Source organism: Vulpes vulpes, chromosome 13, assembly GCF_048418805.1.
Source record: "Vulpes vulpes isolate BD-2025 chromosome 13, VulVul3, whole genome shotgun sequence".
NCBI lineage: Eukaryota > Metazoa > Chordata > Mammalia > Carnivora > Canidae > Vulpes > Vulpes vulpes.
In genome coordinates, this window is record NC_132792.1 from 63,436,170 (window position 1) to 63,460,456 (window position 24,287).

Consider the following 24,287-nt stretch of genomic DNA (forward strand, 5'->3'; position numbering starts at 1 on the left):
TTAATTTTTCCTGTCTCTGGGTTTAAAAGAGATGCTTTACAGGAAATCTTGTGGGTGCTGACTGCAATGCCTATGGTATTAGGATTAGGGATTGAGTGGGAAGCCATGAACACATGTCCTGGTACATAGCACCTGTTGGAGAAAGGGTGACTATTAGTCTTCATCATTTCTATCTTCAGATGGGACTCAGATGATTGAGGAAGATCTTGAAGGGAAAGGGCAGATAGTGTTGACAACTAGGGTTTGGATGTGTGAATCCTGGTATAAGGCAGCAAGATGATGCATTCTTGGTCAAGTGGAGAATGGATGGAGGGGCAGGATGCATTTGTTCATAATCTAGCTAACAGACGTAGAGTACTTTAAGCTGAACAGGGCAGGAGAAGGAGAAAAAAACCATAGCCAGATAATATACAGTCAAATCAGTTCTACAGAGAATAGGAATTCTGGGTTAAAAGGAGGGTAACATGATTGGAAACAGTGCAATTCACATGAGAGATGATTGGGGAGTGAACTGGAGATGGTAATACTCTCTGCATTGTCCTCTCACTGGATTGATCACATTGTGTTACAGTCATGTCATATTTACATTTACTTTGCTTTGTCACATAATCTGAGATAAGACAGGTACCCCTGTAATTTCCCCAAAGGGAACAGAGGTAGATTCCAGACCTAGAAATGGCATTAAGTTTAGATGATAGCTTAAATGAAAAAGAGATGTTTTGGGGGTACCTGTGTGAAGGGGTCTATGGTAAATTTTATTACAAAATTATCACTTATATCACATATTCTATTTACCGGGCACTGTTCTGAGTTCTTAGATTATTTCATCTAATCTACAGAATGGCTATACATAGTAAATTCCATTATTCTTCCAGTTGAAGACACTGAAGGATGAGGAGAGTAAGTGAGTTGCCTGGAGCCACATAGCTCAGAGTGGTTAAAACCAGCCAGTCTGCTCTGGAGCCTAGGCTAGGTTTCCCATATAATGTAGATAAATTATGGTGACTTAAATAATTTCTTTCTTTGATACGGTTACTAGTCTGGCAGTTAGGGGCAATGTGGTTGCCAAATACACTTGCTTTTGAAATATTTAGTTCTATTATAGAAGTTGAATAATTTTTTTTAAAACATAAGTGAAACAAAAAAATAAAATAAAATAAAACATAAGTGAAACATTTAAAGTATGTTACGTATAAACAAGCAGTTAGTAATTAGAACATTCCTGAGTCAGACATAGGTGGGAAGGAATAAAAGGATCAAAAGATATCTAGTATTTATGAGGTCCTGGGTACTAAATATTCATTATACACTAAATGTATATGGGATCTGCAAGATGCTAAATATAAAAAAGACACAAAGTAGTCAGGTTTCTGAATGAACACCTAATATTCATGAGGCCCTAATTGTTAGTGCCATTCTGACCCTATGTGTCCTCTGACCAAGAAATACAAATAAACCGAGGGCTGTTGATCAGCTCACTGATGAGTTATAGCTATAGCCAGAGGTAATTGTCCCTACATCTCTCTAAGAGAGTTAAAGTATGTGCCCAAGGCACCTTCCATCTGTGAGCCCCCTTGTTCAAATCTCAGTTCTGGTCACTGTAAGATAGGTATTTGTGTGGGGGCAGGGAAGAGAGAGAGAGATTGAGGACAAATGAACACTGCTAATCCAGAATTCGAGCAGTGAGGTCCTTCCACACTGTCTGAACCTTGTTTAAAGGCCACTTATCCTGGCCTCGTTTCCTTTCTTTCTCCCTATGTGTTCTAAATGGATTTTTAGCAAACCATTTCATGACTTCCTGGTAGTATTTTTGGCATTTTGATAGCCTGAAATGGCATCAAGGTAATTTCCCACAGGACAGTGGTAGAAATTGGCTCTCAGGACCTTAGCGTGACCCCTGACGATTGTGCATGAGATCGCTTGTGGCAAATATAAGTTGGGAGGTACTATAAACAGAGAGACTCCTGTTTGCTGTTGGGCAATATTCTGGGGCTAGAGCCTCAGGAAGGAGGTTTCTGATGATAATCCATCTCTCTGGTCTGCTCCGGTAATGAGGTAAAGACACACAAGATAAGCTAATCAATTTATTTATTTATTTATTTATTTATTTTATTTTTAAAGATTTTATTTATTTATTCATAGAGACAGAGAGAGAGGGGCAGAGACACACACAGAGGGAGAAGCAGGCATCATACAGAGAGCCTGACGTGGGACTCGATTCAGGGTCTCCAGGATCACGCCCTGGGCTGCAGGTGGCGCCAAACCTCTGCACCACTGGGGCTGCCCAAGCTAATCAATTTATTTATTTATTTATTATTATTTATTATTATTTTTAATATTATTTTTAATAATAAAATTATTTTTTATTGGTGTTCAACTTACCAACATACAGAATAACACCCAGTGCTCATCCCGTCAAGTGCCCCCCTCAGTGCCCGTCACCCATTCACCCCCCCCCCCCCCCCCCCCCCCCCCCCCCCCCCGTCCTCCTCCCCTTCCACCACCCCTAGTTCGTTTCCCAGTTAGGAGTCTCCCTTTCTGATATTTCCCACACATTTCTTCTCCCTTCCCTTATATTCCCTTTCACTATTATTTATATTCCCCAAATGAATGAGAACATACAATGTTTGTCCTTCTCCGATTGACTTACTTCACTCAGCATAATACCTTCCAGTTCCATCCACATTGAAGCAAATGGTGGATATTTGTCATTTCTAATGGCTGAGGAATATTCCATTGTATACATAAACCACATCTTCTTTATTCATTCATCTTTCGATGGACACCGAGGCTCCTTCCACAGTTTGGCTATTGTGGACATTGCTGCTATAAACATCGGGTTGCAGGTGTCCCGGCGTTTCATTGCATCTGAATCTTTGGGGTAAATTCCCAACAGTGCAATTGCTGGGTCGTAGGGCAGGTCTATTTTTAACTCTTTGAGGAACCTCCACACAGTTTTCCAGAGTGGCTGCACCAGTTCACATTCCCACCAACAGTGTAAGAGGGTTCCCTTTTCTCCGCATCCTCTGCAACATTTGTGGTTTCCTGCCTTGTTAATGTTCTCCATTCTCACTGGTGTGAGGTGGTATCTCATTGTGGTTTTGATTTGTATTTCCCTGATGGCAAGTGATGCAGAGCATTTTCTCATGTGCATGTTGGCCATGTCTGTGTCTTCCTCTATGAGATTTCTCTTCAGGTCTTTTGCCCATTTCATGATTGGATTGTTTGTTTCTTTGGTGTTGAGTTTAAGAAGTTATTTATAGATTTTGGAAACTAGCCCTTTATCTGATATGTCATTTGCAAATATTTTCTCCCATTCTGTAGGTTGTCTTTTAGTTTTGTTGACTGCATCCTTTGCTGTGCAGAAGCTTCTTATCTTGATGAAGTCCCAATAGTTCATTTTTGCTTTTGTTTCTTTTGCCTTCGTGGATGTATCTTGCAAGAAGTTACTGTGGCCAAGTTCAAAAAGGGTGTTGCCTGTGTTCTCCTCTAGGATTTTGATGGAATCGTGTCTCACATTTAGATCTTTCATTCATTTTGAGTTTATCTTTGTGTATGGTGAAAGAGAGTGGTCTAGTTTCATTCTTCTGCATGTGGATGTCCAATTTTCCCAGCACCATTTATTGAAGAGACTGTCTTTCTTCCAGTGGATAGTCTTTCCTCCTTTATCGAATATTAGTTGACCACCAAGCTAATCAATTTAAAGACATGGTAAATATTGAAAGGTTTTTATGTTGGAGAGAGATTTCATCTGTTCTGATTCTATGAGTAGAGCTGTGGGAAATCAATTCCATTTGGAGCCCAGTATGGGATGTGAGGGGGAGGAGCAGTGTGGGGACTGGCCGTGGAATGGAACAAGGTGCCATAGGGTCCATAGAACTCTGAGTGAGATGAGGTGGGGAAGAATGAGAACAAGGCTCAGCCCCAAGAGGTGTGTATGGCAGCATAGGTATTTGTTTATTCTACATATATTTGGCTTTATGTAGCCTACTTCTTCCAAACCCCCTCTTTCTGTTCTCTGTTTGGAATGCTACCCATGTCCCCTTGGTGACTGATGTTAGCTAATGGTGCTGATCAATTAAATTATTGGCGTCAACTTCAGAAAGAACACCGTCATTAATTGAAATTCATTGACTAATAGATTTCTCTTTAAATGTCACGTTTCCATAGCAAGGTGTTTCAATAAGACATAAAATGTTTCAACAAGTTACTATTTTAAAAGAAGTTTATTTCATAAAAGGAATTTGAAAGAAAATCCTCCTACCTTTACCTACACTATATTATCATTCGCCTCATAACTCAATGAAGCAAAAACAATAGGAGGTCATCCTGGCCTGAGTTTGGTCTTTGGTACGTGGACGCTCCTGCTCTGGACCCCAGGACCACCTGTGGTGGCTACCCTTTAATTAATCACTGTGACTGAAGATTTTGGTGGTTCTATTTCCACTTAATGTTCCCCATAGAGATCTGATTTTCTCTCTGCATATGCTAACTAGTAAACTAACTATAGCACAATGATTTTCAAACTATGTTCCACCAAGAACAAAGGCAGTGATCTCCCAAGTTACCACAAGGTTGTTAAATATGCTGGTTCTGGACCTTAATTTTAGAGATTCTGACTCAGTAAGTCTGGTGTGGGGTCCACATTTTCAGAACCACCCTCCTGGGGAGGGGACTGGGTAATAGTAGACAGATAGGTGGTCTTTTCCCTATTTTCTACCGGAGTACAAGTTTTTTAAAAAGTCTGAAAACAACTTTGGAAAGAATACTATGTTTATCGCATCCTAATATGACTTTCAGAAACTTAGAGACTTTCAGAAGCTTAGAAAAAGTGACTCTGTAACACAGGGTGTTACTAGCTGTTCCACTTCTGGAAAAACAGTAAAATGCTTAGTCTACTACTTCTTCCTTCACCCTGTCCTTTACTTCCGAGCAATTGAATTCTCTGTGATGTGTAGGGGATGCTAGTGGATATTTTCATGAAAAGATTGATTGAAATATTTTAGAGATGCTCTCCCACTCTTGCATGAAAGATTATAAGAAACTAGGAAGCCTTCCTACCTTCCCTCACATATGGGGTTGGTGTCTGAGACTTAAATACAGTAAAGTCTTATGTTCCTACAATTTAGAAGATTCTGGTCACTTGAGGCTGATTGAGAGATTAACTGGATTTTGCTTCTAGAATTCATGCTTTTCTTGAAAAAATATAAGGTATGTTTAGAACATTTAAGAAGATAGAGAATGGGACTTCATCTAGTTGAGAAAAAAGGTTGCTTTCTTGGTATCTGCTAATATATTGATGGTAATATTTGTGGCAGAATTTAATCTGAAGACTGCTCTATCTGTAACCTGCCACAAATTAAAGCATTTTTTAACAAGTTGATACAAATATACTTTCATATAAGAACATTTAGAATATCTGGGAGCTTGGGTCGCTCAGTCAGTTGAATGTCTGATTTGTGATTTCATTTCAGGTCATGATCTCAGGGTTGTGGGATTGGGCCCAGCATCAAGCTCCATGCTCAGCAGGGGGTCTGCTTGAAGATTCTTTCTCTCCCTCTGCCCCTCTCCCTCCCACTCTTGCAAGTGCATGCGCTGGCACACGTTTGCGCACTCTCTCTAAAATAAATAAATCTTAAAAGAACATTTATAATATCAAGTTGACAACTGAACAATCTTTTGAATTATTAAAATGAATCATTTCACATTACAAGAAAACTTCTCTTTGCCTTAAAGAAAAACCAAATTTCCTGAGAATGAGAATCAGAATAAATACTGGTTTAGTTTAAATTTTATGATAACTAACATATGTTTATTTGACAATAAATATATTTATCTGATAATGAATATATTTATATGAACAATGTAATGGCTAGCTGGTGCTTTCTTCTCAAAACAACTGTGCCAATAGCCCTTCAGTTCTTTTAAGTGTTCTTTTTTAGCTAAGGAAGAAATACATTGCTGGGAAGATGGAATTAGACATACTTTTTCTATTTCTTTGGTTAAGTACAACCCAAACCCTGGACAGTATATATAAAACACACATAAGAAGATTATGAAAGGTGGAGAGAAGAAGGCAGAACAGCTAGGAACCTTAAGATTCAAGGAACACTATAATGGTAAATTCCCTGGGTTTTCTTTTTGTCTTGTAAATAAAGACTTGGAGTTTAATAAGCCAGTAACCTGGAAGCATCAAGTGTAAAGAAAGCTCCAACATAAGCCTGCTGTCTGTAGCCAGAGGACTAAGAGTCAATTTAGGAAGACAGAAAACTATTATTTATTTGTTTATTTAATTTTTAAAGACAGAAAACTTTTTTTTTATACCTCCCCCACTCTGGCCCAATCTAAGACAGAAAACATTTAGATAATAAGTGCTCTACTCCAGTCAAACATCACAGGAAAACCATGGTCCTACCTTAACCCACATTGGAAAAGACTCCTTCACTTTGTAACAAGGAAACCTCTATGCTGGAGAGCTGTGGGAGGGGACCTAGTAGAGAGTTAGGATTCTCATCACTTCTCAGTGGTAATGAGACCACTTCTCTGCTCTCATGGTATTAGTAGAGGTATGTTATCTATATATAATGTAGTACCCTGAGCAACCACTAAAAAACTACAAAGAGGCATTCAAAAATAATATAGATAAATCTAAATGGATTTTTAAAAATTTTTAAGTGACATTAGGAAATGTTTAAGACAGGCCAAAGAAAACAGAAATGGAAAACTGGAAGAACAAAGAGAAACAAGAAATACAATGACATCCTTAAGCCACAATGTATCAATAATTACATTAAATGTCAATGGTTCAAATATACAAACTATAAGACAGAGATTGACAGAGTATATTAAAAAACATGGCCCAACTAACTATATGATGTCCATAAGAAACTCACCTCAAATATAACAATAAAGATTGAGAGTAAAAAGATGGAAAAAGATGAAAATTGTAAACATTAACCAAAATAAATCAAGAGTGGCTTTATTAATATCATAGAAAATATAAATAAAATAATCAAAGGTCTAAATAAATAGACATATATTCATGGTTTTGAAGACTCAGCATAGCAAGATGTCAATTCTCTCCAAATAGAATGTGCATGTTTAATGCAATTCTTATCAAAATCTAAGCAAGATTTTTATAGATGAAGACAGGATTATTTTAAAATTTATATGTAAATGCAAAGGAACTAGAATAAACAGTTTTGAAACAGAGGAATAGCGTAGGAAGAATCACTCCAATTTCAAAACTAATTATAAAGCAACACTAATCAATATTGTTTGGTATGCATAGAGAGTTAGACACATAGATCAATGAAATGAAGTAGAGAACTCAGAAATAGACCTATACAGATTTGCCCAACCAATTTTGACCAAAGTATAAAAGGAATTAAATACAGGAAGGATAACTTTTATAACAAATGGTCCTGGAGAAGTTGGACAAGCAGAGGAAAATAAATCTTGCCTAAACCTTATGTCTTATACAAAATTGTGGGCGACCATGGACTAGCTGGAGTAACTGAACCAAACCAGGCCTGGACTTGCGTCCCTCATTCACTCAAAAGGCTTGGGAGCCTAAAGGGTGAATAGTTGGGTGATGCTTGAGAAAGGGCTTGAGCAATGGTTCTCAGGGCTCGCTTGTACGTGATCGCCCACATAACACAATAGATACAACTTATTCTGACCTGGTCATAAATGTAAATAAGGGTCTGTGCTGTCCTTGCTGGTCTGTTTACCATATCTAATATTCCTTTGAAGTATGCACATCTGGAGCAACAAGCTTATCTATTTACCAAGGTCTTCTGGCACCCATGAGTCTGTCTTACATGCTGAAAAAGGGGAACTTTGGAGGGTTTCACAAACATGCTAAAAATATATACCTTCTTAGCTTTGTTTTGCTCATGCTATAAAATGTTGTAGAACCTTGAATAAAGCTGGCACTGCTTGGACATCATCCACTGTGTCCCTCCTGTCCCCATCTCTTTAATTTTCTTTTATTTTCCTCATCCCCTTATCCTTGGGACCCTGATCGTGTTGCCACAGCGCACACAACACAAAATTTAACTCAAAATCGATCTTGGACTTAAATGTAAAGTGCAGAATTATAAAACTTTTAGGAAAAAATATATGGGAAAATCAGTTTGAGATCTGGGGCTAGGCAAAGAGTTCTTAGGGTGGACACCAAAACCACAATTCATAAAAGGAAACTTGATGAATTGGACTTGATTTGAGTTTAAAACATTTGCTCTTTGAAAGACCTCATTGAGAGTATAAAAGAAGAGCTACAGACTAGGAGGACATACTTGCAAACCACATCATGTGACAACGAACTAGTATCTAGTTCTAAAGAACTCTCAAACTTCAACAGTAAAAGAATAATCCAATTATTAAATAGTCAAAAGACATGAAGAGACATTCCACCAAAGTGGATGTATACAGGGCAAACGAACACACAAAAAGGTGTACAAGATCATTATCCATTAGGGAAATGCAAATTAGAACTACAATGAGATATTACTATACACCTACCAGAATGACTAAAACAATGTGATAATACTAAGTGCTGACAAGGATACAGAGAAGCTGGATCACTAATACATTGCTGTTGAGAATGTAAAACAGCACAGCCTTTCTGGAAAACAGTTTGACAGTTTCCACCTATGCAACCATTAAGTTGTTTTTTTTTGTAGTATCAATAGCTAGGCTTCCATAGTGACTATTGTTCATCTGATTGACTCAGACTTTTTAAAAATAGCAGTTGCTTTCAATGAAGTTATGATAAAACTGTAAGCCTGGGAACCATCTTGCCTTAGATGCCTTTGGGTATCTTTCATTCTTTTGTATTAATTTTAAGCCTTGCTATTACCATTATTTCTAGGTTCTTAGATGAACATCATTATAACTGAAATTTTGACAACTTTTTAAAAAGAGCTATAATCATTACTATTTCTTCTAGGACATTGACTTTGAACCCATTTGGGACTCTAGTAAAGTCTCCCATAGCTGGCTCAGCAAAATACTGGGAAAAGGACAAAGTTATTCTGTTTCTCACCTGCTACCTCCAGCTGTGCTCTAGTCATGAAGCCAAAGGGAATGCATTGCTAGGCATGATGTACCTGTAACATGAAGTACCTCTGGAAGCACCTCCTGAATTTTTAGCTGCAGACCTAGTGAAGGGACTTAAGTGACCCTCATGGCTCTTTGCTATTAGATAAATGGACTGTGGCACAGAGAGAACTAAAATTCCTCTGGGGGTATATTAGAGTGTCTGGGTCGAGAGGGTCCATCAGGTTCTGCCTGGTTGGTTGACCTCCAGATCCAACTGTGGGCTCCAGGGATTTCTTTTTTTTTTTTTTTTTTAATTTTTATTTATTTATGATAGAGAGAGAGAGAGAGAGAGAGAGAGAGAGAGAGAGAGAGAGGCAGAGGGAGAAGCAGGCTCCATGCACTGGGAGCCCGACGTGGGATTCGATCCCGGATCTCCAGGATCGTGCCCTGGGCCAAAGGCAGGTGCTAAACCATTGCGCCACCCGGGGTTCCCTCCAGGGATTTCTTTGCCAGTTAAGTGACTACCCAGAGTGATCCCTCCTCCACGGAACCCGCACCTTCATGGGGCATACTTCCTTGGGATTTAACTATACATTGGTCCAAATTGAACCTGTAGCATCCAAAGTCCCAAATGATGCTGCCCTTTCACTAACAGTTCTTTTCTTTTCTTTTTCTTTTCTTTTCTTTTCTTTTCTTTTCTTTTCTTTTCTTTTCTTTCTTTTCTTTTCTTTTTTTCTTTTTTTCCTTTTCTTTTCTTTAGAGAAAGCATGCGCAATTTGTGGGAGAGGGGCAGAGAGGGCAAGAGAATCTCAAGCAGGTTCCATGCAGGGCTAGATGTCACAACTCTGTGATCATGACTGGAGCCGAAACCAAGAGATGCCCAGCCAACTGAGCTGCCGAAGCACCCCAACAGTGCATTTCTAATTGGAAAAGGATGGTGGTTTTGAGGCCAGGGAGGGTATTTAATGCATGCTCTTTGCCTGATTATTTTTGAACCCTGGGGGTCTGGGCTCTTGGTATTTGTCTGGCTGTCCTAGTGTCTTAAGCTCTGGGAATGACAAGTACTATGTACTGGGTTGGAAAGGTCAGCCTTGCCAGAAAGAGGTTCTGTCCTTGTTAACATCTCAGCTTGATTAATGTCTGCTGCTTCTATTTTTCCCTGCATGTTTTGTTCCCTGGATCTTTGGTTCACCAATTCTTTTATTTACTGAAATTTGGAAGGTGGAGACAGAAGAAGAAAAGATTTTTAAACTTTGAATTCTCACTGTTTGGAGTCCAGCACATGATTTTTTGGGTTCAGGTTGGAAATATTTGGATAAGACTAAATTTTAATTTTTCTCTTTAGTAGATTATCCTTGATTTTTACTTTATTCTATCATTGTCAAAATTCACTGTAAGTTTGTATGTATCTGGATTGTTTTGCGTTGCAGAATCCTTCAGACATGAGTGATGCTTATTTAGGCAATTGTATTCAACATCCATAATCCACATATAGATATTCAGTCATATTGGTGGTAAAAGCTTCTTAGGATGTGGAGTGGCATAGCTGTTCAAAATGGGAAGTTCTGGTTAGTGAAAAATAATTTTTGTGACAATAAAATATTGAAGAAAAGAACCACTTACCATGGTTATTTATAAACTACAATCCCTTGTAGGATCTCAAACAATAATGAAAAGAAAAACAAGAATGAGAACTCTTCATTCAAGAGAAATCCCTCTTGAGAGTTTACTTTTTTCACTCTACATTCCCTAGCCGGAAGCCTCAATTTTTTAATCATGAGTTTTTAAGAAGAGCATCATTTTGCATTTCCTGGACAATATATCATACAGTGACTCACAGTGCTGGGGTGTGCAGGGCAGGCACATCAGGTTGCTCTGAGAACAAGATGACATGATGTCACAGAATCAGCTCTGTGTAATGCGTCATCCACACAATATTACCAAGAAGCTCTTGGCTTGATTCTGAACCTCAGAAGATGCTGCAGAATGCTGGAGGGAAAAAAATCTGTCTAATGGGACTGTCTACTACACTCATAAAATAAAAATCAATTTGATCCTTTGGAGGTACCTTTACTCCCAAAGGATCCCAGTGTACTCAGCTCCTGCCCCAGGAGTATTAGTCATACATCTCTGAAACATCATCTCCTCTGTGCTAGAAAAGGCAGGCCCCTCTGAGGCAGCCGTCTCTGCAACAGGTTTTATTTTGAGAGGGATATTAAATAGTATTTCTGAATAAATGACAGGGGAAATTATAGGGAGGTAAAATGTAATTTCCTATGTGGGAATTTGAACAAGACCCTGTGGTTAATAATTCTCCTTTTTAATTTTTAAAAGATTTTATTTATTTATTCATGAGAGACAGAGAGGCAGAGACATAGGCAGAGGTTGAAGCAGGCTCCATGCAGGGAGGCTGATGCAGGACTTGATCCCAGGACCCCAGGATCATGCCCTGGGCCAAAGGCAGGCACTAAACCGCTGAGCCACCCAGGGATCCCCAACAATTCTCCTTTTTTAGACAACTGCATGGTTTAAGAGGAAAGCTCCCTGTATATTGCAGAAAACATAGTGTGAGTTCACAGGGTCTTGGATAGGATGAAAAGGTCAGAGGAAACAGGTGAGAACAGTTGGAGGAAAAGTAGACTGTACCTAATAATGAGAAGAAATCAACCAATAGGTTTAAATGGATGAGAAAGTTATTAGGTTATCACCTGTATGAAAATGTGTCCGGTGTTTTGAGCTCTTGAATGTCCAGCATCTTGAATATGGAGAGTTTTTAAAAGACCATCTGTTCCATCTTCTGCATTCAGGTTAAATTGTTTAAAAGCAACTTGGCAAGATAAGAAGGTACCCTGCTTTAAAAAAGGCCCTGGGAAAGAATACCAGAGAACAAAAGATAACATATTACCTAAGTTAAATTCCTCAAGTTTCAACTAAAGCCAGGCTCTCCTTGTTCTTTGTTAAATGAAAAGTAGCTTCTTGTTATGTGAAAGCCATTCCCACAGTTGAAAGATACTATTGTGTGGCTCTTTTTGTTAAATTCTAATTCCATTTCCTTAAAAGTTTTTCTAAATTTTGTTTCTTATTTTTGACTCTATGAAGATATTAAATAGAAGAACACTTAAAACCTGCCAGAACTTCACTTATTTAAAGCACTTTTGTTATTATGACTATTATGATTATTATAATTTTATTATTTCATACTCCTTTTGAAGAATCCATAGAACTCTTCATGGAGAATATGTCTAAGAGCTAAAGAACTGCCAGGATCGGAAGAAGCCAGTGAAATCTTTGAATTTTTCTGTCTGTGTAGCACAACGAGAGACATACTGTAAACTAATTAGTGGAAATGTAGCGCAAAACCAACTTTGATTGAATTGGGCTTTCAGGTGGCACCTGTCAAAGTGCATCAGACACAGCATCATTGGAGATTCTTGGCAGTACCAGTTATTTTGGTCCAGTCACTGGCTGTGAGGTTTCAACATGGCTGGTCCTGTTTTCCTTCCAGCGCTGGTATCAAATGGCTGTCCCTCAGGTATACTTCCTGGGAATGGTTAGGATCAACTCCTCATGAACAATCACCATCATTCCATAGGTTCAGATTTGCAAGGGTAATGTTCCAGAGGCTGTTGATTTCTTCCTTTGTAGTCTGTCAGTGATCCACATAAGTTGCACTGGGTGGTTGGTGGTGTCTGGCTTCAGCTTCTTTTTCTCATGTGTAAATAACTATGTGAAGGGTGATGCCACGTGTTAATTTGGCCAATTGTAAAACTCATTAAAACAGTAGAGTTATTTGTCCAAATAACATATAGTCATAGCAGATTAAAAAACCCAATACTTAAATATGATAAAGTATATTTTTTTACTCACTTGAACTCACTTCAGTTTCTACTAAGGCTAATCTTGATTCTAAGAAAATATTTTTAAAACATTCAGCAAATATATGAGGCATCCTTTGGTACCATGCACTGTGCTAGGCATTGGATTTGCAATAATGAATAAGACAAAGTTGAAATTTGTGCAGAGAGATGACAGTATGCAGGAATGCAGTCTTCTTAGGGTTTGAAAACCTGCTCTGGAATTACAGTTCTTTTAGGATGTGTATGGTACCTGGGATCTAACTTTAGTTTCTCAGAGTTTCAGAGCAGGAAGTATGCTCAAACCCTTGTAAGTAGCAGAGGAGTAAAAATTAAAATGTACCAGGTGAAAGCATGCTTTTAGTGGCCTGCTTCTAGTTCTCAGAAGGAAAGTGTTGCTTGATCTTTGTTTCCCTGTGGTAAAGCAAAAGAGAAAAAGGAAAAATGTGGGGTCATGTCCACAGCATTAAGTCTCATGATGTTTTTTTTTTTCTAGAGGGCAGTTGCCCTGGTAGCTTCAAAATCACTTCAGCTTTCCCTCATCTTTCATCAGATGAACAGGTAGGTTAGTTTCATATTGTGATTTTCTTACCTACTTTTTTCTGATTCCCTCTGGTTTTTATAGTGTGGCCTCTGAGACAGTTTTCTTATGTTTTAAAATAAGTGTCTATTATAGAATATGTTCACTAAAAATTGTCCATGCTCATTAGGTTTGGAAAACAAAGGTATATAGAAAAGAAGAGAAAAAAGACTATAACCCCATCATCTAAGCATATCTACAGTTTATATTTTGGTGCACTATCTGCCCCACTATATTTTTCTTTGCATAAGTTTTATTTTAAAATGTGAAATCATAACATATGTGTACTTTTGTTCCCTTTGTCATTTGATTTATCATTACTTCTTAAGTATTTTCCATAGTATAACACTCTTCAGAATCCATGTTTTAATTATGTCATAATATTCCATTGAGTGAAGTCACTTATTTTAACTATGTTCTCTCATTTATAGACTTCCAGTTTTTCAGCATAAACCATGCCAAAATGAATATTGCTGTGCAGATTATGTTAATGTAAACCTAAGAAGATACTAGTTTATATCAAAACTAATTCATCAAATAGTCTTGAATAAAACATTGGGCTTTAAAACAGAACTCTAAACTTTTTTTTAAAAGATTTTATTTATTTATTTATTCATGAGAGACACACAGAGAGAGGCAGAGGGAGAAGCAGGCTCCATGCAAGGAGTTCAATGTGGGACTCAATCCTGGGACTCCAGAATCACACCCTTAGCCGAAGGCAGATGCTTAACTGCTGAGCCACCCAGGGATCCCAACTCTAAACTTTTCAAACACCTACTGTAAGCCTCTCTCTGGTCCCCTCTCTTCCCATGAGGAGGAGAATCTTGCTGCCTCTGTATATTTCTCCTTTCTCCCATCAACTATGTCATTTCCCCAATCCAAACATGCCTGAATTGAGCCCTTGACTGTCAGATTTTTGAATGACCAAGCCATTTTCCTGGAATAGTTCAATCAGCCCATATGTAGCTACCCCTAATCGAAGCATAGATTTTAGCAACTATCTGATAAATTTACCCCAAGCTTCCTAGAATCAATTTAGGTCTGAAATATCTAGTTTGGTCAGTGTCAGGGACATTGTAATTTAGTGATAATTGCTGCATTTTTTTAGGGGAGGGGTCCAGGCCCTCTCCTTGACAGAGTGTGGAAGAATGGAGTGAGGCAACTGGCAGGATAGTGGGCATGGAAGGTCTAAGAGATGTGACTAGGAAGTAGGAGGACAGTCTGGGAGGTGGTCAGTGAGAGAAGGCTCAGTAATTTTTCATCTGAAGTCAGCTTCAGACATTGTTCATGGCCATGAACATTGAATTTAGATATGCTCACATGCTTGGTTGAATGTCTTGGTGAGGACCTGAATTGGAAAAGGAATCTCATGCAGCATATTGTATCTATTTTGATTGATATTTCCTAAGATGGACAACTGGAACATTAAAGATTTTATGAGCCAATTGCATGCTTTAGAGCTATACAATGGCACATAATTCATATGATATAATATTGAAATGGAAAGTAAGATGTACATGATGGCTTCGGATAATTTTATCATTTGATTATAAGTTTTGAGCCTGACAGTTTAAGCAACAACCAAGACTAATGAGTAAGAGGATGTAAAACATCACTGTTATCCCACCTACCTGTGACCGTCCAGGACTTCTTTGTACTATATGCAGGAGCTGCTTCAGGTAGGCAGGAGGCAAGGACAATGTGTGTGTGTGTGTGTGTGTGTGTGTGTGTGTGTGTGCACGCACATGTAGTGGTACATGTTACTCTGTTATGAGTACCTTATGGCCAGACTCTCCTGGGCTGATTCTTAGAATCAGTCATTACTACTGTTCTGTGCACCCAACATGCCAGTGGGTGTGACTCTGCAGAAATGTATGTGTACCTACTTATTATTGGAGCTTCCTTGGAGGTATCTGGATTTGGTCAAGGGTATTGCTTGGCTGTATGCAAATTGTCACTTTTACCATAGCCTCCTATGTCTTCTTTTACCCATCTGCATGATTCTCCTTGCGTAGGAAGCAGTGAGCAGCAGTTGGGCACCAAGGAATCTGATTTTTCAGTGCCAAACAATTCAACTCTGTTTTTTTGAGTTTCATTAGGGTCCTGGGAAAGCATGTGAAATTATACCTTGCCTGCTAGGTTGGACAAATGGCTTTTACCCCCACAGCTTCTGTGTCAGGCTGGGAATCACACTAGTGATGTGCTCTCTGATTATGTAGGAAGAAGCTCTCTGGTCCTAATTGTTTTCTACATAGCTCTCGTGTTACACAGAGACCAAGAAATAAAAGGGGTTTGAAGTGTGGTGCAGGCAGCTACACATGTATATAATTGCAATTTTCTTTTCAGTACTTTTCCCCATTAGGATTTAATTGCTCAGAGATAATTGAACTACATACAGGTCATGAGGACCTTATAAAGGGAAACTGCATTACCTTGCCAACAGCTATGGTCATTCCTGGGACATCTTCCTTATCCTGGCTCTGTACAATGTAGAACAAATGAATGGTGTTTTAGGTCTTGGTGCTGATGAAATGTAAAGAATCTAGGGTATTACTCATTGTGCCAAAGAAATTGTCTTAGAGAAATACCAAAAGCTGTAATGTCCACTCAGTTCAATTTTAGTGAGGAGCTCTACCAGGTCAAAGCACTTATTGTCGAGGGAGATGAGCTTTTTCTGAAAGCCAACTTATCTAGTTTAGCTGCTTGCATGAGTGGAACTGACCAGAATTGACTGAACTGTCCCCTTTATCTAGCATATGTAGTCTCAACCATGTAGCTACCCTGAGACATACCAGTTCTCACCAGGCCATTACCAAGTGTTACCCCAAAATGGACTGAGTGTAACACGGAGAAGCAAACTTGTTTGAATAATGCAGTTGAGCTGGGTGGATGACTGTGATGTCATAAGCCTCAGAGAAGAATAGCTGTTGTTGGCTTTTTGGTGTTTTGTTTTTGTTTTTAAGGGAGGAGGAGTGGTGTCTAGAAGCAGCAGGAGGAAGCAGGAAGAATGTCCACCTGTCTTCGTAATGTGTGGGAAGCAAGTGGATGAGCGTTCTCCACTGAGAGGCCTTCAAGGACAGTGATATCATTAGTCATCCAATAAATATGTGTTGAGTACACCCTGAGTGAGTGCCAGGGAAGCAATGTGTATGTGCATTTATGACCTGGGGAGATAAACATGATGTAGCACTGAAATCGATGCTCTTCCGATCCAGCTTTCAATCAAGTTGAGGAGGATCAGTCAGATGGAAGCAGAGCTCTAAGAGTCTGAGGTTAAAAAAAAAAAAAAAACAAAAACATAAGAGTCTGAGGTTGTCCAGGAATTCATTTACAGTGGACAGGAGTCCAGGCCAGAAGGGATGGTGTTGGAGGAAGGGAGCAGAGGGGGTCTGGGTGAGGGAATCCAGAAAGTCCCTCTCTTATCCCTGCAGCTGCTTCCTGCTGCTTTTTTCCACACACTGTCATACTCTTTCCCCTGTCCACTTGGTAGAGAATGGCTGTCTGCAACGACCCTGTGCTTTCCCTGCTTACGGGACCAGCCCAGATTGAAACTGGACATTCTTAGCCCCAATTCCAAATTTCCAATTCTGGTCCAACATAGGTTACCATAGCCAGGAGGGTAGGTCGCAGAGTATAAATATGCCTGGAATGTCTAGTTTGGCAAAGGGCATTTTCCAGAGAAAGGAGGTTGTTGAGAACTGGGTGAAAAGCCTGAAAGGTGTCTTCTCTGGACCACTTTTCAGAGTTGGGGAGGATGTTGGGTGTAAGTCCTCTCGTGTTGAGTTTTTATAGGGGCGGCTGCTGTATTTGGGTTCACTGGAAATTGTTGCTTTTCCCCTGAAGCCTCCTTCAAACAACTCCAAAGGCAGAAAAATGCCAAGAAACTCTCCAATCTAATCAGATTAACCTTAATAGTAAAGAGACAGTTTTACTCTCCTGCTCTAGTATTAAAAGGAATTTACATTGGGTTTCCTTCTCCTGCATAGGTCATTGTTCATTGGCAGCATGTTTTTATTCATATAGAAAATGTAGTATATGCTTAATTCAGATGAGAAATGAATATACATCTAAATGACAAAGTAACCTTTTACTAATTTTTCTCAACCAGCTAAGCTTCCTATGTGTGCAGTTCTCATCTTGCTGTATAGGAGGCCTCTTTGCTTTTTAGACATGCTCTTTGTACATGCAGGGTCATCTGTCAGAGCTGGTACAGCTGCCGGTGTCCCTGAGCTGCTGGGCCCGAATCACTCTTCATCTCCTGGTGCTGACGGCAAGATCAGCCCTGTTATTGATGATGTCAGGCTTGGCCTTTGGTGTCTGATGGATGGAGCCTTGGTCCAGGTTTATGGATCATATTTTTAATGGAAGACAGTCAAAACTTAAAGAATTTGAGTGAATCCTTGGCTTGGCATTCCCTGCTTGGACAGACCTGCCGACAAGACTAGAGAAGTCTATTTTTAGAGCAGATGGAAAAGACCTATCAGGGGCAGAGAGAATAAATCAGGCTTTATCTCTGAATTCATTTGCTCCATTCATTTGTGGTTTATGTTTCCAGTACAATATTGCTTACTCGATGTGCAGTAACAGGGAAGTGATCTGGATCCTACCCTCAGGGGGATTTCTGTCTAGTAACAAGCAGTTTCCATCAGCATGAGTGCCTTGATAGAGAATAGAGGTATTAGGAGGGAGCTTAGAAGTGTCTGACCTACACATGGGGGGAGCCAAGAGGGGTCTAGGAGGAGGTAGTTAATGGAGATCTGAATGATGAGTAGCTGTCAGCTGGTGAGGAGGGCATGGAGATAATGATGTGGGTACGGGTACAGCTACTTTGGAGATAGGAGAGCAAGGTGTATTAGGGCATCTATGGAAGCTCAAGAGCACAGGCATGGGGTGGCCTAGGGCTAGGGTAGGAGCCACATTGTACAGGCCAAGATGCTGAGACTTTCTTCCAAAGAGAATATAAACCACTGAAAGGCTTTAAGCAAGGGGGTTGCAGGCTCTTCTCCTTTAGCACCTCCAGCGTCTCCTGCAGAGTCAACAATGCTTTAATGAAATGTCATGATTCCAGTTTGGTAAATGTTCCCAGGCGCATCGTCATTTTACCAATGTGCATGAATTAGAAGTGATTAAAAAAAAATATGTACTTGATCCTGTCTTTTGGGGTCAGCTGAGGCCCTTTCCCGGATTCCTCTCTTTATATATTCAATTCCTGCCAACCTTTGAGACTCAAGCCCTGGATTCCTGTCCAGTCTGGCCTCTTGACTTGATGGAAGGATTGACATCTGTAGGAGCCCATGACATATGTTTGTCTCTGCTTGCCTGGTGGGAGGTGAGTTATTTTCCCTGTGAGGCATACAGGAGCCTGTGTCATTTCTGCATAGTCTGTAGAAAGTGTGGGGACAGGAACTTAAGTCACAGCTGTTACATCGAGGCTCTGCAAGGATCCCCACAGGGCCCAATATGCTGGAGGTTTACTTGAGTACAGAGAGGTTATTTTCATCACTTTGGAGCTGTTTCATTCTGTGCTTCCACTCGGGTGGCCTTCTTGCCTCATCCCACCATTTGCGTCAACAACTGGGGGTGGCAGGGGGTGGAGGACACAATTGAGGAAGATTCCAGTTGTCAGTAAGATTGGTTTATGTGCTCTGTGCTGGAAGTGCAGGAGGACAAAGTTCAGTTTTATCCCATTCCGAGTTTTATTTCTGACTCTGATTTCTGGAGACCTGAAGGTGTTAAAAATGATTTAGCCAAGACTATGGGCCAGGAGTGAACATACTGGGCTGGCCTGCTAGCTTTGCCACCTACTGACCCTGTGAGCATTTGGCAAATAAGCCATAAGTTTCTTCTCTAACAGAGTGGGAACAAGGATTCAGAGAGTTACTGTGAAGGCTTTTCTTTTCCAGTGTTCTTGAGATATAATTGACATATACTGTGTGAGATAAAGGTATACAGTATAATGATTTGATACAGTATAATGATTTGCAATACATCTGTATTGCAAAGTGATTACTACATTACTATAATAAGGTTAATTAACATATGCATCACCTCACGTAATTACAGTATTTTTGTGCATGATGAGGACATTTGAGATCTCTCTTACCAACTTTAAAGTATTTAATACAGATATTATTAATTATAGTCACCATGCTATATATTATTTTCTTACAATTAGAAGTTTTTAACCAGCATCTTTCACAATTCTTCCAACTCCCAGACCCTGGCAGACACCTTTCTAATCTCTTTGCTATGAGTTTGGCTTTTCTTAGACCCCACATATAAGTAAGATCATAGAGTATTTGTCTATCTGACCTATTTCATTTAGCATAATGCCCTCAAGGTCCATCCATGTTGTTGCAAATGGCAAGATTTGTTTCCTTTTTTATGGCTATAAAATTTTCCTCAGGGTGTGTATGTGTGTGTGTGTGTGTGTGTGTGTACATGTACATGTGTACCACATCTTCTTTATCCATTTATCCATCAGTGGACACTCTGGTTGTTTCTGTGTCTTGGCTATTGTAAATAATGCTGCAATGAACATGGTGGTGGGGGAAACAGATATCTCTTTGAGACAGTGGTTTTATTTTCTTAAGGTACTTATCCAGAAGAAGGATTGCTGGATCATTTGGTAGCTCTATTTTTAGCTTTTTTGGAGGAACCTTATACTGTTTTCCATAGTGGCTGCATTAATTTACATTTCCACCAACAGTGCAAAAAGGTTTCCTTTTCTCCATATCCATGCCAGCACTTATTATCTCTCGTCTTTTTGATAATAGCCATTCTGAAAGTGTGAGATGATATCTCATTTATCTCATTGTCATTTTGATTTGTCCTTCCCTGATGATCAATGATGCTGAATATCTTTTCATGTACCATTGGCCATTTGTATGTCTTTTGGAAAAATGTCTACTCAGATTCTCTGCCCATTTCTTAATCAGATTATTGTTATTTTGCTCTTGAATTGTATGAGTTCTTTATATGTTTTGGATATTAACCCCTTATCTGATATATGATTTGCTTGTATTTTCTCCCATTCCATAGGTTGCCTCTTCATTTTGTTGATTGTTTCTTTCACTGTGCAGAAGATTTTTAGTTTGATGTAGTACCACTTGTTTAGTTTTATTTTTGTTGCTTGTACTTTTTGTGTCGTAGCCAAAAATTGTTGCCAAGACCAATGTCAAGAAGCTTTTTCGCCATATTTTCTTCTAGGGGTTTTACAATTTCTTGTATTTTAGTCTTTAATCCATTTCAAGTTAATTTTTGTGAGTGGTGTAAGATAGCGGTCTGGTATCATTCTTTTGCATGTGAATATCCAATTTTATTGAACTGGCACTATTTATTGAAATGACTATCTTTTACCCATTTAGTATTCTTGGTTCCCTCGTCAGGTATTAGTTGACCCTATATGCCAGGTCTTGATTCTGTTCCACTGATCTACATGTCTATTTTTATGCCAGGGCTATACTGTTTTGATTACTATAGCTTTGTAATGTAGGTTAAAATTAGTATAATACCTCCAGTTTTGTTCTCCTGTCTTAAAATTGCTTGGAGTATTTAAGGCCTTTTGTGTATGCATATGAATTTTAGGATTATTTTCTGTATATCTGTGAAAAATGCCATTGGAATTTTGATAGGTATTGCACTGAATCTATAGATGGTTTTAGATAGTGTGAACATTTTAATAGTATTAATTCTTCTGATCCATAGACATGAGATTATCTTTCCATTTATTTGTGTCTTCTTCAGTTTCTTTCATCAATATCTGATAGCTTTCAGTGTAGCAGATCTTTTATCCTCTTGGTTAAGTATATTCCTAAGTATTTTATTGTTTTTGATGCTGTTGTAAACAGGATTATCTTCTTTATTTCTCTTTCAGATATCTCAGTGTAAATATATAGAAATGCAATTGATTTTTGTATGTTAACTTTGTATCCTGAATAATACTGAATTTGTGTATTAGTTGTAACAGTTTTCTGGTGACTCTTTGGGTTTTCTATATATATGATCATATCATCTACAAACAGATAATTTTAGTTCTTCCCTGTTTAGATGCATTTTATTTCATTTTCTTGCCTATGTGCTTCAGCTAGGATTGCTGTGAAGGCTTAATTGTACTTAGCAGATGCTCAATAAATGGCCACAATTATTAATGAAGTGATATACAGTAAAAAGCTAGCCATTATTAGTATAATGACAAGTGGTGGAAAGCAGGGGCTCTAATGATGTGGAGCTCATGTTCTCCAGAACATTATAGAATCTGTGCAGCAAGGAATTGGCAGGATTCTTCCTGCATGAGTACGTTCCCACCTGTGTTGCCTTGCTTGTCTCAACCTAATCACATATTTTGCCATCACCGTGAAGGATCTTAGCACATTAAAAGGATGTGTGTAAGACAAATTGGACTTATGCTGCCACAAACCCACCAGAGCACATTGAGAACAAAAGAGTGAATCTAAACATACACTTATTGATTAGACTCCCTTGGGTGAGTAGCCCTGTACAGAGATGATGGCCCTGTTTCACAGTTCATTAGTTGGAGATTAAAAGCTGGACATAGGCACAGTCTTAGGCATGGCAATTATTGAAGGACAGCTGTGACCCATACTTCCAAATGAATCATCAGTGTTATTACTATAGTTGAGGTGGAAGATAGTGGTTTTAATTTTAAAACTTGCTTTGAGGGATCCCTGGGTGGCTCAGCGGTTTGGCACCTGCCTTTGGCGCAGGGCGCGATCCTGGAGTCCCGGGATCGAGTCCCACGTCAGGCTCCCGGCCTAGAGCCTGCTTCTCCCTCTTCCTTTGTCTCTGCCTCTCTCTCTCTCTCTATGTCTATCATAAATAAATAAATAAATAAATAAATAAATAAATAAATAAATAAATATTTTTTAAAAAAAGATAAAACTTGCTTTGAGAAGGCCAGGTGCTGCAGACAGAAGTAAAAGGCCTGGCACCAAGCAGTGCTCTTGATTGCTCCAGCCACAGCAGGGACTGGGACTAGCTCCAAGTAGCCTTTGCCATTCAGGGGGCATGAAGGTGAAGAAGCAGTGACATCTGCAACCTCCTGACTTCTCCAGATGCTGGAGGAGAAGTGAACTGCACATTGTAGCTCTAAGTCTACAGTTGCTATTCTACCTTAAGGATCTTCATCTAGAAGAATGGGTTCACAAGCCTCAGGGAAATGTCAGTAACAAACATTCAGAAAAAAAAAAAAACTTTCTTCATTTTGGCAACAATTCATGAATAGAGCTTGAAAGATGACATTCAAGGCAAGGGTTTGGAGATTCTGAAGTTTCACCCCATGAGTCCCTGTCTTTGCTGAAGTTCCCAGCTGTCAGGACCAGGCTGGTAAAAGATCGACTAAATTTGCTAGCTCACTTAGTTGTCCTTGAGGCTGGAGTCTGGACAGAGGTCACTTAAGCCTGCTGACCATGTGTTCCCTTGTACTCCTGTGGTGAAGGGAGGCAATGGGGCCAGCGGCACAGCTTGTAAAATCCACCACCATCTGTGTTCATTCGTCAACAAATGTTTGATGCCCATGATGTACCCAGTACTGGGCTGAGGAGGATCTGGGACTACAGAGAAGAAAGTCTTGTTTCCTGTTCTCAGAGTCATGGTAGGATGGGGCAAGCACAGATAAGTGGAGTGTAAGTATGATGTGACAGGGACTAGGCAGGATATCAGGGAAGTGCAGGGGAAAGGGCCCCCAACCCAGCTCAGCCTGGAGGTGATGCTTAACCTGTGGCTTTAAGGACTGTTATGAGTTGAATAGTGTCCCTTCCTGCAAAAGATATGTAAGAATCTTAAATCCTTAGTACCTCAGAATGTGACCTCATTTGGAGTTAGGATTTTTTTTTTAATTTGAGAGAGAGAGAGAGAGAGAGAGAGAGAAAGAGAGAGAGATAGTGAGAGAGACACAGAGAGAGTATGAGCAGGGGAGAAGGGGGAGAAGGAGAATCAGGCTCCCCGCTGAGCCAGGAGTCAAATGCAGGACTCAATCCCAGGACCTTGGTCCCAGGACCCTGGGATCATGACTTGAAGGGTGCATTGTGTAAATCATAAAGATCTTGGCCTGGTACCATGCTAAGAGGTTTGGGTTTAATTCTGAAAGTGATGGGGAACTACAAAAGAACTCCATCACAGTCAACTTGGTAGCATTACAGAAATGTAGTTTCGAGGGGTGGTGCTTAGGGAGGGAGGTTGCTGTGGCAGGCCTGGCAGGGATTGACAAGATCTAGAATCAAAGCAGTCACTAAGAGAAGAGGGGCCAAGAGGAGGTGCTGCTGAGGAGATGGTGACTGGCTGTCTGTGGAACAGAATGGTGGGATGGGGGAACAATGACTGATGATGCTGGTGGTTTCATTGAAATGGGGACAGAAGAGGAGCAGTTGCCTGCTGGAAGATTGGTGCCATTCTAGACCTGTTAAGTTTGAGGATCCAGGGAAACATCTTAGTAGAGAAATCCTGCAGGGCCCTGGATAAATGTGAGGAACTTAGGGGATGTTGTCCAGGCTCTTACCTTATGTGGACAAAGTCACCTGTGATTTAGCTATGCTGCAGGTGGCTTACACTAACTGGGGTCCCCAGTTCACACCAGACAGACCATATGTGGCTACTCAATCTTGCTGGCCTGGGGCTAGCCTAAGAGGTGGATGTGTTTGGTCATGGGTCAGCCTTTGGGAAACCCATTTTAGAGATCTGAGCTAGTCTCCCAGTCTGAGCCTAACAACTCCTAATCCAGATACCTTGTTCTCATTCTTCTGATCTTTCTGATCTATACTCTACTACATTGCTGTAATTTGAGCTGTGGG

The 24,287-nt window shown here is 39.7% G+C and overlaps 1 protein-coding gene across 4 annotated transcripts in view; it reads left to right on the forward strand.

Annotated features, from left to right (window-relative positions):
- Nucleotides 1-24,287, forward strand: part of CRH (corticotropin releasing hormone) — a 174,570-nt gene that overhangs the window by 74,722 nt on the left and 75,561 nt on the right. Inside the window, exon 3 of one of the 4 annotated variants that reach the window (XM_072734632.1) lies at nt 13,396-13,460. The exons of the other annotated variants lie outside the window; for them this stretch is intronic. The gene's annotated coding sequence lies outside the window, so the exon portion shown is untranslated. The remainder of the gene's footprint in view (nt 1-13,395; nt 13,461-24,287) is intronic. 4 annotated transcript variants of the gene reach the window in all.